The sequence below is a fragment of the Acinonyx jubatus genome, chromosome A2 (assembly GCF_027475565.1).
Source record: "Acinonyx jubatus isolate Ajub_Pintada_27869175 chromosome A2, VMU_Ajub_asm_v1.0, whole genome shotgun sequence".
Lineage (NCBI taxonomy): Eukaryota > Metazoa > Chordata > Mammalia > Carnivora > Felidae > Acinonyx > Acinonyx jubatus.
The window spans coordinates 73775720-73788422 of NC_069383.1; the positions used below are offsets into that span (position 1 = coordinate 73775720).

A 12703-nucleotide genomic window follows, 5' to 3' on the forward strand; every position below is an offset into this window, starting at 1 on the left:
AAGTGACCACTTCCCAGACCAGTGATCTGCTTAAAAGAAGTCTAGTAAGTAGCTGTTAATTATTCTGTGTGTGTGACATAGAAGGGAAACCAATGTAGGACAACATGCTTCCAAAAAGTACATTCCTTTTCTTTTCTGGCAAATACGTTAAAGATGAGAACTTTATGTCTTAAAATGGGCTTGTATTTGCTAACAGGTGAGGGCACTTTCGTTCATCTGACTACAAATAAATTATAGGTGTTTAAAAACATTCATTTAAGTGATATCAAATGTGTTATAACCTATTTAAAAAGGAGGAAAATACCCAGAATTTTCCTAATAAATTATTTAAGCAATGCTATCATGAGACTCGATAGAAAACCCCCTAAACAACCTTACCAACACCTTCTCCCAGATGTTGAGATTCTTTCTCAACTCACACTTGGCAAATGTCTAGAATTTTAGAACTCCTTTTGAGTTACAGAAAAAAAGGGGAGGAGGTGGGCTGCAGAACCAGTCTAACCAGTTTCTTTTGGAGCTTTTAAATCATTTTAAGGTTGTTAAAAAGGGAATTTTTTTTAATAATTAAAAATGAGATTTATTTATAGACTGATACATTGTAAATCAAAGACAGGCCCAAAGTTAGTTTCCACAGTCAAAACACTAATGGCCTGAAAAAACTGAGGAGTTGCTTAAGAAAAGGCCAAGTATCCAAAGTAATAATATTTAGAAAACCTTCCAACTATCATAATTTGTACGGACATACATAAACATGTTGAAAAGGACACATGTAACCCCTAATCTCCACAAGTCTATATAATGTAAATTCTGAGACTGGGACCCTCATCCTTTCCTATAAAATGCCTGCCACAGGGCAGGTGCTCGCTAAAATCAAAGGAGCTCATTTTGACAAAGACATCTACTTTCTTAGAGGTAAGATGTCTAAAGTTCGTAACTATCTACCTTGTTTTTTTTTTTTGTCTAACCTTTAGCAAAAGTAAAAGCTAAATGAACAGAATGTTTTGAAATAACATGAACATATAGTCTCATTACATTTTTTAATTCAATAAATTATAATAAGCATCAATCCATGCTCGTTGAATGTTTAAGTATAAATTATAAATTAAACTGGCCTTTGGTGGCCACTGCAGGAATGTGATGACCTCTGGGCTGTACTGCCCAAATGGGTGTCCAAGAAATGACGTTCCATGGCAAATCACTTGGGTTGCCCCTGGGAAATGATTTGAGAAACATGAAGGTAAAGTTAAACAAGTTTCTTCACTGAAGGATTTCTGAAACTTAAGTATTAAATGTGCAACCACCAAGAAGAGGATATAAGTTTGCCAAGCTTATTTGAGCACAAAAACACTTTGTAATCTACACATGTGGTTACTGTTGGGTCTTTATCCCCATTACAATTTGTAAATGAACTACATAGAGCTGTTGCCTCAAATTGGACATAAGCTCAACAAGGACTTATAGACTCCCTTCCCAGCACTGAAACCTGAGGCAAGTTACTTAATCATCAGATTCGTTACTTGTAAAATGGAAATAAAGATATGACTTAACTCACACTTCGAAGAAAATAAACCCAAAATTGATATATATTAAGCAGTAAATAATTGCTGTATTATCATTATGCCTGTCTTAGACTGCTCATGCTGTCACAACAAAAACATAGACTGGGCGACTTAAACAACAGTTCTGGAGGCTGGGAAGTCCAAGACCAAACTCTGGCAAGGTTCAGTTTCCAGTGAGGACTCCCTTCTTGGCTTGCAGATGACCACCACCTTCTCACTGTGTCCTCACATTGGAGGGAGGGAGAGAGGTGGGGGGAGAGAGAGAGAGAGAGAGAGAGAGAGAGAGAGAGAGAGAGAGAAAGCTGTCCAGCGTGTCGTCCAATAATAACACTAACCCTATCCGAGCAGAGCCCCCCTTTTTGCCTCATTTAACTTTACTTCCATAAAGGCCCTATCTCCAAATACAGTCACATTGAGGATTAAGGCTTCAGCACAGGAGTTTGGGGGGACCATAATTCAGTCCATAGCAAGTCCGTTCCCATTTGAGTTCCAGTCTTCTCACTTCTTAGTATCAACTCTATTGCTGAAAGAATAAAAATCTCAGGCTGTTGAGATGTGAACACATTTGTCCCTTTACTGGCACCAGAGATCCATGGAGCATAATATTGTTGGTTTGGTTCTGGGTCAAATAAATTAAGCCACTTTACCTTGAGAAGATGGGAAAGAAAAGGGGTATGATTTCCTGGTTTCCTGACTCAGGCATCAGAATACCAGGCTGTATCATCATAAAGGGGTCAGACAAAAAAAAAAAAGAGCATAGGTGTGGGAAATATGGGCTCCACATATATTTCACAACTCTTCTCATCACACGGTGGAAAACCACTTTCAGAAACAAGATTTGGCTACTGTTGGACCAGCCAAATCTATAACTTTATGAATTAAGAAATTTCCATTTGGTGCACATCAAAACAAGTAATCATAACCCTATGTGATGAGAATGTAAAAGATTAAAAGCAACTAAAATTTATAAAGTCAAAGAACAGACTAAAATAAAGTGTTTGTCTTAAACCTGATAAAAATTAACACTTATGTTAATATTTGATAGACTACAAAGAGTGGAAGCATATTTAAAATCAACAACAACTGCATGTACTAGTGAATAAAGAGGAAATGCAAAGGAGCTGACCAAGGAACTTCTGGAGACTTCTTGCTCACCCCATTCAGAATGCCCTCTCTCTGTCCCTCATCTCTCCTCCAAGCAAAGGATGGTTCACCTTCCAAGCTGCACACATATACCACCTCCCCTCCTACACTGGCCCATCTCCCAGGTTCCTCCTCAAACACCTTTTTATACTGTGATTGAAGCCCTCATTTTACCTACTGTAATTATCTCCCCCTGAGAGACAAAATTTTCTGGAATGCACAGGCTAAATAGTCTTTTTCATCTTTGTATCTCCAGTAACTAGCCCAAGTCCTGACACAGAGTGGGTATTCAGAAAATGCACTCTGAATAAATAAAATGCTTATCATTCATGAAGTAATAGTAGGAAACAAACACAGGTTTCAAAACAGCTTAGTCAAAGAAATATAATGTAAAGAAACTTTTCCTACAATAAGGAACATTACATATTTAGCACAAGGGTAAAATTTTATCTTAAATGACAAAAAAATGCTTCAATCTTTCAGAAAAGTGACATGGCAATACCTATTAAAATCTCAACAATCTATTCATTCCAGAGAGTCAGCTAGGATTATTTTCCAAAGGAAACAGCCAAAAGAAAAAAAAATAAATAAACTACTAAAGTGTCACAGAAACTTTCATTATTTAAAATATCAAAATATAAGAAAGTCCTTAAATAGGAGGAGAATGAGCAAAGTATCATGCATTAACTCAGTGAAATATTATACAACCAAAGAACTGATACTTTAAGACTAGAAATTTGGTGCACTATTTTTTTTTCACTTTTTAAGGTTACATTTGGAACACTTCATCATTAATTTATTTAAATGGTGCAAAGTACATATGTCACTTCTGGCATATTGCAAACATGGACATTTTAAAAATAAAACTATTACATTATTTCTTTAAACAGTTCTACTGCAGTGCAATTCACATTCATACAATTTACCCATTTAAAGTATATGGTTCAGTGGTTTTTAGTATATTCACAAAGTTGTGCAAACATCAACACAATCAATTTTGAGCATTTTCATTACCACAAAAAGAAAGCTCACATTTCATGGTTGTCAGTCCCCAATCCTCTCATGGCCCTCCCACCCAGCCCTTCGCAACCATCAATCTACTTCTTGTCTTCATAGATTGCCTATTTCGGACATGCTTTTGAGCGGAATCATACAATATGTGCTCCCCTGTGACTAGCGTATGTGATTAGCATAGTGTTATCAAGGTTTATTCACGTCATTTCATCTATCAGTATTTCATTTCTTTTTATTAACTAATAATATACTACATTTTACTTATCAATTCACCAGTTGATGGACATGTGAACTGTTCTCACTTTGGGGCTATTATGAATAATGCTGCTCTGAACATTTATAAAGAAGCTTTTGTGTGGACATGTTCTTATTTCTCTTGGGTATATACTTAGGGGTAGAATTACTGGATCAAATCATAACTCTATGTTTAACTATTTGAGGAACTACAGACTATTTTCCAAAGCAGCTGCACCATACAAATCCTCACCAAAACTTGTCATTGTCTTTTTTATTCTAGTCATCTGAGTAGGTATGAGGTAGTACTTACTGTGGTTTTGACTTGCAATTCTGATAGCTAATGATGCTGAGCATCTTTTCATATGTTTATTGGTCATCTGCATATCTTCTTTGGAGAAATGTCTACTCAGATCCTTTGTCAATTTGTAATTGGATTGTCTTTTTATTATTGAGATGTAGTACTTCTCCATACAATCTGGATACTAGTCCCTTATAAGATATACAATGCATAAAAATGTTCACCCATTCTGTGGGCCGTCTTTTCAATTTCTTAACATCATTCTTTTAAATGTGTCCAGAGAAGCCTAAATACCATGGAGATTTCATTCTTACCATAATCCATATAAAACATACATGAACAAGTACTAAGAAAATTTATACCACTCCTTTTTCCCCTTGAAATTGTATTTCATTCCTCTTTTCCCTCAGAACTTCATCCTAATATATTTATGCTTGGAAGTCTTTTATTGATTTATGAATACTCTACACACTTCTCTACAACAAAAAGTTTCATACATATTTCAGAATTTTTAAATGCCTTTGACTTCCTGTGAAAACATAACTCTAAGCTTTAATATTTTTCTTATGGATTCAGTTAATATAATTCTTTTTCTATTTTTTAATTTTTCTATTTTTATTATAAACTATGATAATTATTAATATGGATACAATACATATGATGTTTACTGTGACAAACAGTTGTTAATCAGAAGGAATACATTTATTTGGCAATGCACTGCTTAATAGGATGGATGGGGTAAGGGATGGTTAAGAGGCCTTAAGATTCGTCTGACTCAAAACTATGAAATGGTCCATCCTTCATTTGATGATCAGGGCTTTGGAAATCTGGGGCCAATATGCCACAGTGAGGTTACAGATGGAGGAGAATGGGGTTTTTTTGTAAAACAGGAAAAGTCTATGGTAGAAGGGAACATGGGAAAGGAGAGTCTACATGATGCCCAGATGTAGGTGTGTTTTCAGGGAGATGAATTTTCAGAAAGAATACCTCAAAAGTTAAGGAACTGAAAAGCGATTCTCTTAAAACTATCTAGACTACCTATCTCTTGGAAAGTCTCTTTGCACTCGCCCAAGTGTACATGTTCCCCAATTGGAAGATAGCTGCATTAGAGGGTCTTATACTCCCTGAAATGATTATGTATAATGAATACTTGTTTTAGGACACAAAGTCTCTCTTTAAAAAATTTTTTTAAGGTTTATTTATTTTTGACAGAGAGAGAGAGAGAGAGAGAGAGAGAGCATAAGTGGGGGAGGGGCAGAGAGAGAGGGAGACAGAATCCGAAGCAGGCTCCAGGCTCCGAGCTGTCAGCACAGAGCTCCACACGGGACTCGAACTCACAGACCACGAGATCATGACCTGAGCCGAAGTCAGACGCTCAACCAACTGGGCCACCCAGGCGCCCCTAAAGTCTTTTTGATAACACCTCTATCTAAACAAGACAGAAGTGTTATCTTGGGTGGAGAAAGCAACTTACTTTCTCCAATATCTCATAATAAAATAGGATGGGTCAAAGCAGTAGTCGAGACATTTCAAATAACAAAGAAGGTTTGTGTTCAGCAGTTGATAAGAAGAGATCTAACTGTGTATTAAATTTATGTCATTTTCTTTTACCCTAAAAGTTTGATGGCTTCAAGTCACTTGCTACACTAGACAACAATATACAAATAAACCTAAAATAGCTACTTTTAAAATCATACTTAAATTTGACAAGAGCTTATGCCTGGGTTAATACTGCTTATACTCGTCTAAATGTCACTTTGACAAACTACATGTTTGCCTTGATGACATCTCCCCCTAGGCATATTATGGTGCTTCCATTAACTCCGGTGTTATCTTTGTAGCAGGAGAATATGCCTAATTGTTTTCAGAATATTCATAATTTACAAGGCTTCTCTCTTTGGTCTTGATTCAGAATCGCTCATAACATTGAGGGGAAAGATCCCTGCACAGATGCTACCCAGTGTGTGTGTGCGTGGTGTGTGTGTGTGTGTGTGTGTGTGTGTGTGTGTGTGTTAATTATTATTAATTTCAAAGAACAAAGTGTTCTCTTTGAAGCAAATGTTTAATAGTTATGATCCAAATTTTAGATGAAAATGTTACCTTATGAAGTATACAATAAAAAGATGTTACAACAACCTTGGGCAACATAGAAAAACTTTGCAAATATGCAATCATGGAAGACTATAAACTCAACAATTCCATTCAACAGCATTGATTAAAAACTTACCTTGAATAAGACTCTGTGATAGACATATGGAGTAAAAACACATTTCAGCCCTTGATTCTAACGCCAAACTGGCATCACAAAATACACAAAGAATCTGAGAGCTACCAAGGGACTTGTGACCCAAATATTTATCCCCAAACTCAGGTCGTCAGAATTCAAAAATATTCTCTGGGGAACCAATGACTTATACAATCAGTTCTATAGTCAAATATTCCTCCCTATCTGCTCTTCCTGCCAGTGGCATGAAAATTCAAACAAATCAGCTACAAATCTTGCAAAACAGACAACATTTTATGAGAATAATGAAAGTGATTTTTGGAAAACTGCTTTTCACATCCAAGACCACAGAAAATGAGGATCTCAGGATCCTCTTTATAATTAACAATTAAAGATGTAAACAATCTAATTTTATTTATGCTTTCAAAGAGAATGAAATGGTTTACAAATTTTTTAAGTCTCTTGGAAAAATAAATACAAAGGATCTTCTTTATAATCATGCTTAAACAAGGGGCAATGTATGTCTTATCATAAAATTTCAGAATATCAAAAAAAAAAACACTTTATTTTTTTCTAAAAAGTAGCACATAGTTGCAAATAAAACCCAGGAACAAACTTTATTTTCATGATTATTAGTTTGTTTTCTATAAGACCAAATTCCAATTAAACCCTCAATACCTATGAGACATGAATCCATCTTAAAAGGATTCACCTTTAGTGAACTTTTTCTAGTGCCAATTACCCTTGAGCCAGCCTCCTGTATCTTTCTAGTTCCAATTAATGAGGAACATTCTAGCCAGCTAAGCCAACTGGAATTATTTGTGTTCAAAGGGGCTTTCTGCTGTGGAACGTACCGCCATCTTTCTCCAACTAAGTCCCAGGAGCCTTTCCTGGCACCACGTATACACTGTGTGCTCCCCTGCAGCCTTTGTGCCTCATAGCCCACCCAAGCCAACTGCTGAGAAAGACACACAATCTCCCCAGTTTGTGGGCCTTAATGGTTTTTTTTTAATGTTTATTTACTTATTTTTGAGAGAGAGAAAGAGTGCATGCATACACAAGCGGGGAAGGGGCAGAGAGGGAGGGAGACACAAAATCCAAAGCAGGCTCCCAGGCTCTAAGCTGTCAGCACACAGCCTGACACAGGGCTTGAACTCACAAACTGAGAGATCATGACCTGAGCTGAAGTTGTATGCTTAATCGACTGGGCCACCCAGGTGCTCAATGGGTTTTACTGTTAATCACTCTCTAACAGACAAATATGTAAGTGTCCAAAAGCTCTCAAAATAATGGCCCCTGGTCTAAGTATCTGAAATTCTTCTTGGAAAGCTAAAACATAATCCACTTTTATTCACTCAACAAACTTGAACTTTAACTCATTAAAACAACCCCACTACCACTACCAGCACTCCCCATATCCTATCACATGACAGCATTTGGCAAATCCCTTACTCCATGAGGGTCTGTCTTCCCAGACTGAAAATGCAAGGGAACTGCAACAGTGGCTCTCAGGTGAGCAGTCTGCCTTTCGCAAGGGCTCTGGACAGACAATTACCAAGTCAGCTAGGGCGTTTCACCGCGCATTCTGTCATTCACGAAACATGACAACTTGTATGATGTACATCACCCAGCGAATTCAGAGACATTAAATGAGTGGTTTGGAGAAATCAGCCGAAGCCAGAATGCAAGAATGCTGGATTCCATGATGCTCCATAAGGACAGGGGTTTTCAGCTCTATCAGATCAGTGCCCTTTGACAGCAAACGTTTGAAATCCAGAGATAGTGATTACACACATAGACAGAAAATTGTAATATAAAGGGGAGTAATTTTCACTGTCATTCAAGTGTGTAAACTATATGTATGCACATGTATATATACTTTAATATGTAAACAAACATAACTACAATAAATAATTTAATGAAGTAGTAGGATGCCTGCAACCATTTTTAATGATTAAATTTGATTTTAAAAGACATTCATCTGTGGGAATGCAAGCTGGTGCAGATACTCTGGAACACAGTATGGAGGTTCCTCAAAAAACTAAAAATAGAACTACCCTACAACCCAGCAATTGCACTACTAGGCATTTATCCATGGGATACAGGTGTGCTGTTTTGAAGGGACACATGCACCCCCATGTTTATAGCAGCACTATCAACAATAGCCAAAGTATGGAAAGAGCCCAAATGTCCATCGATGGATGAATGGATAAAGAAGATGTGGTATACATATACAATGGAGTATTACTCAGCAATCAAGAAGAATGAAATCTTGCCATTTGCAACTACGTGGATGGAACTGGAGGGTATTATACTAAGTGAATTAGTCAGAGAAAGACAAAAATCATATGACTTCACACATATGAGGACTTTAAGAGACAAAACAGATGAACATAAGGGAAGGGAAACAAAAATCATAAAAACAGGGAGGGGGACAAAACAGAAGAGACTCAAATATGGAGAACAAACTGAGGGTTACGGGAGGGGCTGTGGGAGGGGGGACGGGCTAAATGGGTAAGGGGCACTAAGGAATCTACTCCTGAAATTATTGTTGCACTATATGCTAACTAATTTGGATGTATATTTTAAAAAATAAAAAATAAAACAAGTTAAAATTTAAAAAAAAAGACATTCATCTGAATATTTTCAATATTCTGTAAAGGACATTTTAAAATAAGGGCTGAATATGTATGTGTGTACGTGTATGTATATCCATATTATCACACTACCCACAAATGTGTACTGGTACAATTTAAATACCAGAAACAGCACTGTTACTGGTGATGGGATTTGTCAAAATGGTGGACCTGTCCATGGGATAGCACCAAAAAATCAAGCATAACTTCTGACATACTTAGCAATTACATTCCCGAAATTTTCAGAATATATTAAAACTGGGCCCCCAAAAAGGTTTTGTTTCATATGTTGCACAGGGTTAGGTTTTTCATCAACTGAATCTCCAATAGGGACATTCTAAAATTATGCAGAATGCATAGAATAAGCTTTCACTGGATGGCTGTTTTTTGTATACTCTCCAGAATCCTCTGATCCTCCACCCATGAAACACCAGTAGCACATTCCATTACTTTGGACAACCAAAGTTAGCTCCCACCAGTTTCCAAAACACTCCCTGAGGAGGGGCAGTACCACTCTCACTAAGACCCACTGAATAAGACTTTCCCAAAACCACTGACTGGGGCCTAACAGGGTATCAGACACAGTGCTAGGCAGTAGGGAGAAATATACGGCTTAGAGCACAGTGGGGAAAGTGGCATTAAACAACTATCCAAGTAATTCTATCAATACAAAATACTGTGAGTGCTATAAAAGAAAATTATAAACTGATAATTTAGGTGGTGGGGTAGCATCAGACTTTAGTAGTTTGTGGATCAGTAAAATTGTTTCTTTAATTAGCTTGGAGACATAAATAGGTTTGTCAGTGTTTTAATTTTGCAATGAAAGTTTTTTTTTAATGATAACTACCATTTACAATCACCATGGTAACAAGAAGGAAAGAAATTATTTTTGAATTTATAAAAACATAAAACAAAAGCAGTGGAAAATCTCACTTTACTACATTATGATTTTTCTCTTTTGCTGAAGTTTGACAAAAACTTATCAAAGATTGACATTTTTGTTACCATAATATAAGATCATTACGACTCAAGTGTGGTCTGTGGACCAGCAGCATCAGAATCACCTGAGAATTTTTGAAAAATGCAAAGTCACAGGCCCTACTTCATTCCTATGCATCAAAATCCCACTTTAATAAGATCCCCAGGTGATTCTCATCCACATTGAAGTTTGAGAAACACTGTACCAGAATAGATTATACTGACCTTCCTAATGGCTGAAATTCAGCCATAACCATCTACATTTCAGACTCAGTAATGGTCTTTAACACTCAATAACCATTTTCTCAAAGAAGCTAATTGACGGGTCCTGGAAAAATGAGGACACAAGATGAAGCATCAAGCATATGAGCCAGCATCCTAAACATCAATCACCTTTCACCCTTTAAACCTCATGACCTTGAAAAGTCATGGGGGATGAGGAGCACAGAAAGACAGTGAAGTGTCAATCACAAACAACATTCCCAGCTTTGCTGTAGCCTTGAGCAGCATAAAACTGAGTTCCACAGCTTCTAGGTGAGAGAATGCATCCAGGGACTGTGCTAAATGCTGAGTCTTGTTCTGAGTGGTAAGTACTGCCATAAGACAGAGCAATTTTTATCACTAGCAGTCAGTAAGTCAGCCCACTGTTTAGAGGACTTGACACATGCTGCTTTGAACTCATGTTTTACGATATTTCATCCCACAATAGTTTTTCTAACAAAGGAAATCTCTCTAGATACATGTTAATTATGGGCAAAGACATGAGGTACAGATTCATGCCTGTTTTCTAAGCCACTGTGATGCGCAAATAACTGCCAGTACAATGCAATGCCCCTCTGAGACATAAGAAAAGTTCCAGTATGGATCCGTGGTGACATATGACATATGGCCACATATGGCTACTGACCACATGAATGTGGTTACTCCAAACAGATAAGCTGTAAGTATAAAATATACAAATAGATTTTGCAAACTTAGTACAAAAAAATTATAAAATATATCAATAATTCTATACTGATTACATGCCCAAATTATAATATTTTGATATGTTGGGCTAAATCATACATACTAAAATTAAAATAACCGATTTCTTTTACTTCTGTAATATGACTACTACAAAACTTTTAATTGTATGTGACTTGCATTAGTTCTGTTGGACAGTGCTAGTCTAGAAGCTCATTAGAATGATACATGCATCAACCATAACTTAAAAAAAAATTATGTAGACAGTTATATCCTAAATCTTAGAGGATACCTGAAGAAAACATGTACTTAGGCAGCAACCAAATACAAAGGCGCCAGAAGAGGTGTTCAGATTTTTTTTAACAAATGCTGATAAACGGACCCCTTTCTGAAATGTCTGCATGGGGGGGAGGGAGTATGAATTTGTGTCCAAAAAGAGAGAAATATCAAGTGTTTAATAAAAATAGACAAAAGAGAGGAGTTGTAGAAATTGAAGTGCACTGAAGTGCAATCGTAGTGATGATGACTTCTCTCAGAGACTAGGAATGCAGAGGAGTGGAAAAGATAAACAAATTCCACTGACAATAGCCAATAATTTCCTGGACTAAGCCAGTCAGATAACTAAGCCTTCCCAACGCTCTATAAAATGGGGAAGGTGAAACCACAGTCTTAGCACTTGAGTCAGATCAAGAAAGGTGCTACACTTGGAAAACAGCCAGAGGCGGACCATATTGATTTGGAGGGAGGGAAGTATAAATTAAAATGAACTCACAGCTCAACTCACAGCTCATCTTCCAGGGTACAGAGAAAAACAGAAAAACTTCCATGGAATTAAACAATAGATTCAAAAATCATTTCCTTTAATACGAAGACCTCCACACACACAGCGGTGTTAAAACAATATCCCCAACACTGGAAAATGGTGCTGGGTCAGTTTGGGAAGGAGACTACGAATATGAAGCAAGCAAAGTAGCCAAAGCCATCTCCAATCTGGGCAGATTCCTCTCATTCCTGGCCCCTGGAACAATCCCATCACTTAGGAAATCTGGATCTCTGCCAACACGCTGCTTCTGCAGGCTGCTGGGGGATGGGTGAGGAGGGTGGAAATGTCTGGGCAGCTGGCTTTTATCACAAAGCCTTCTCTCTTCGAAAGGCTTATAATGAATCTCCTAGACATGATATAACACAGTATTTTAAGTGATTAACAGTACAAAAAGATCACATTTTAAAAAAATAAATATCTAAGGTGTAAGGGGCCAATAACTACATGAATGAAATCTGATAAAATACGAAAACATTATATGCTAGTGATTTTTAAATGCCTTTCATTAGCCTTAATCTTAACAAATCTATATAGAAGAAAAAGAAAATAACATGTTGAGCACTTAACAGAGGCACCAGGCACTTCCCTACCTTAACTCACTGAAAAATAACTAACTTCTAATAGGGAATTCACCTTGAGCCACTCACTGTTCTAAGGAGTTTACGTGTATTAAAACTCATGTGATTCTAACAACCCTACAAGGCAGGTATTAGTATTATCCCCCTGTTATCCCCCTGTTCCAGATGCACGGGGAGGTTAGGTATCACACAGTCCAGAAGTGCTGGAGCCTGGACATGACTGCGGATTTATGACACCTGGCTGCTCGGC

General features: G+C 37.1%; 1 protein-coding gene across 5 annotated transcripts in view; it reads right to left on the bottom strand.

The window, feature by feature from the left end:
- CDK14 (cyclin dependent kinase 14) overlaps positions 1–12703 on the bottom strand; it is a 599181-nt gene that overhangs the window by 531901 nt on the left and 54577 nt on the right. The window lies entirely within an intron of this gene.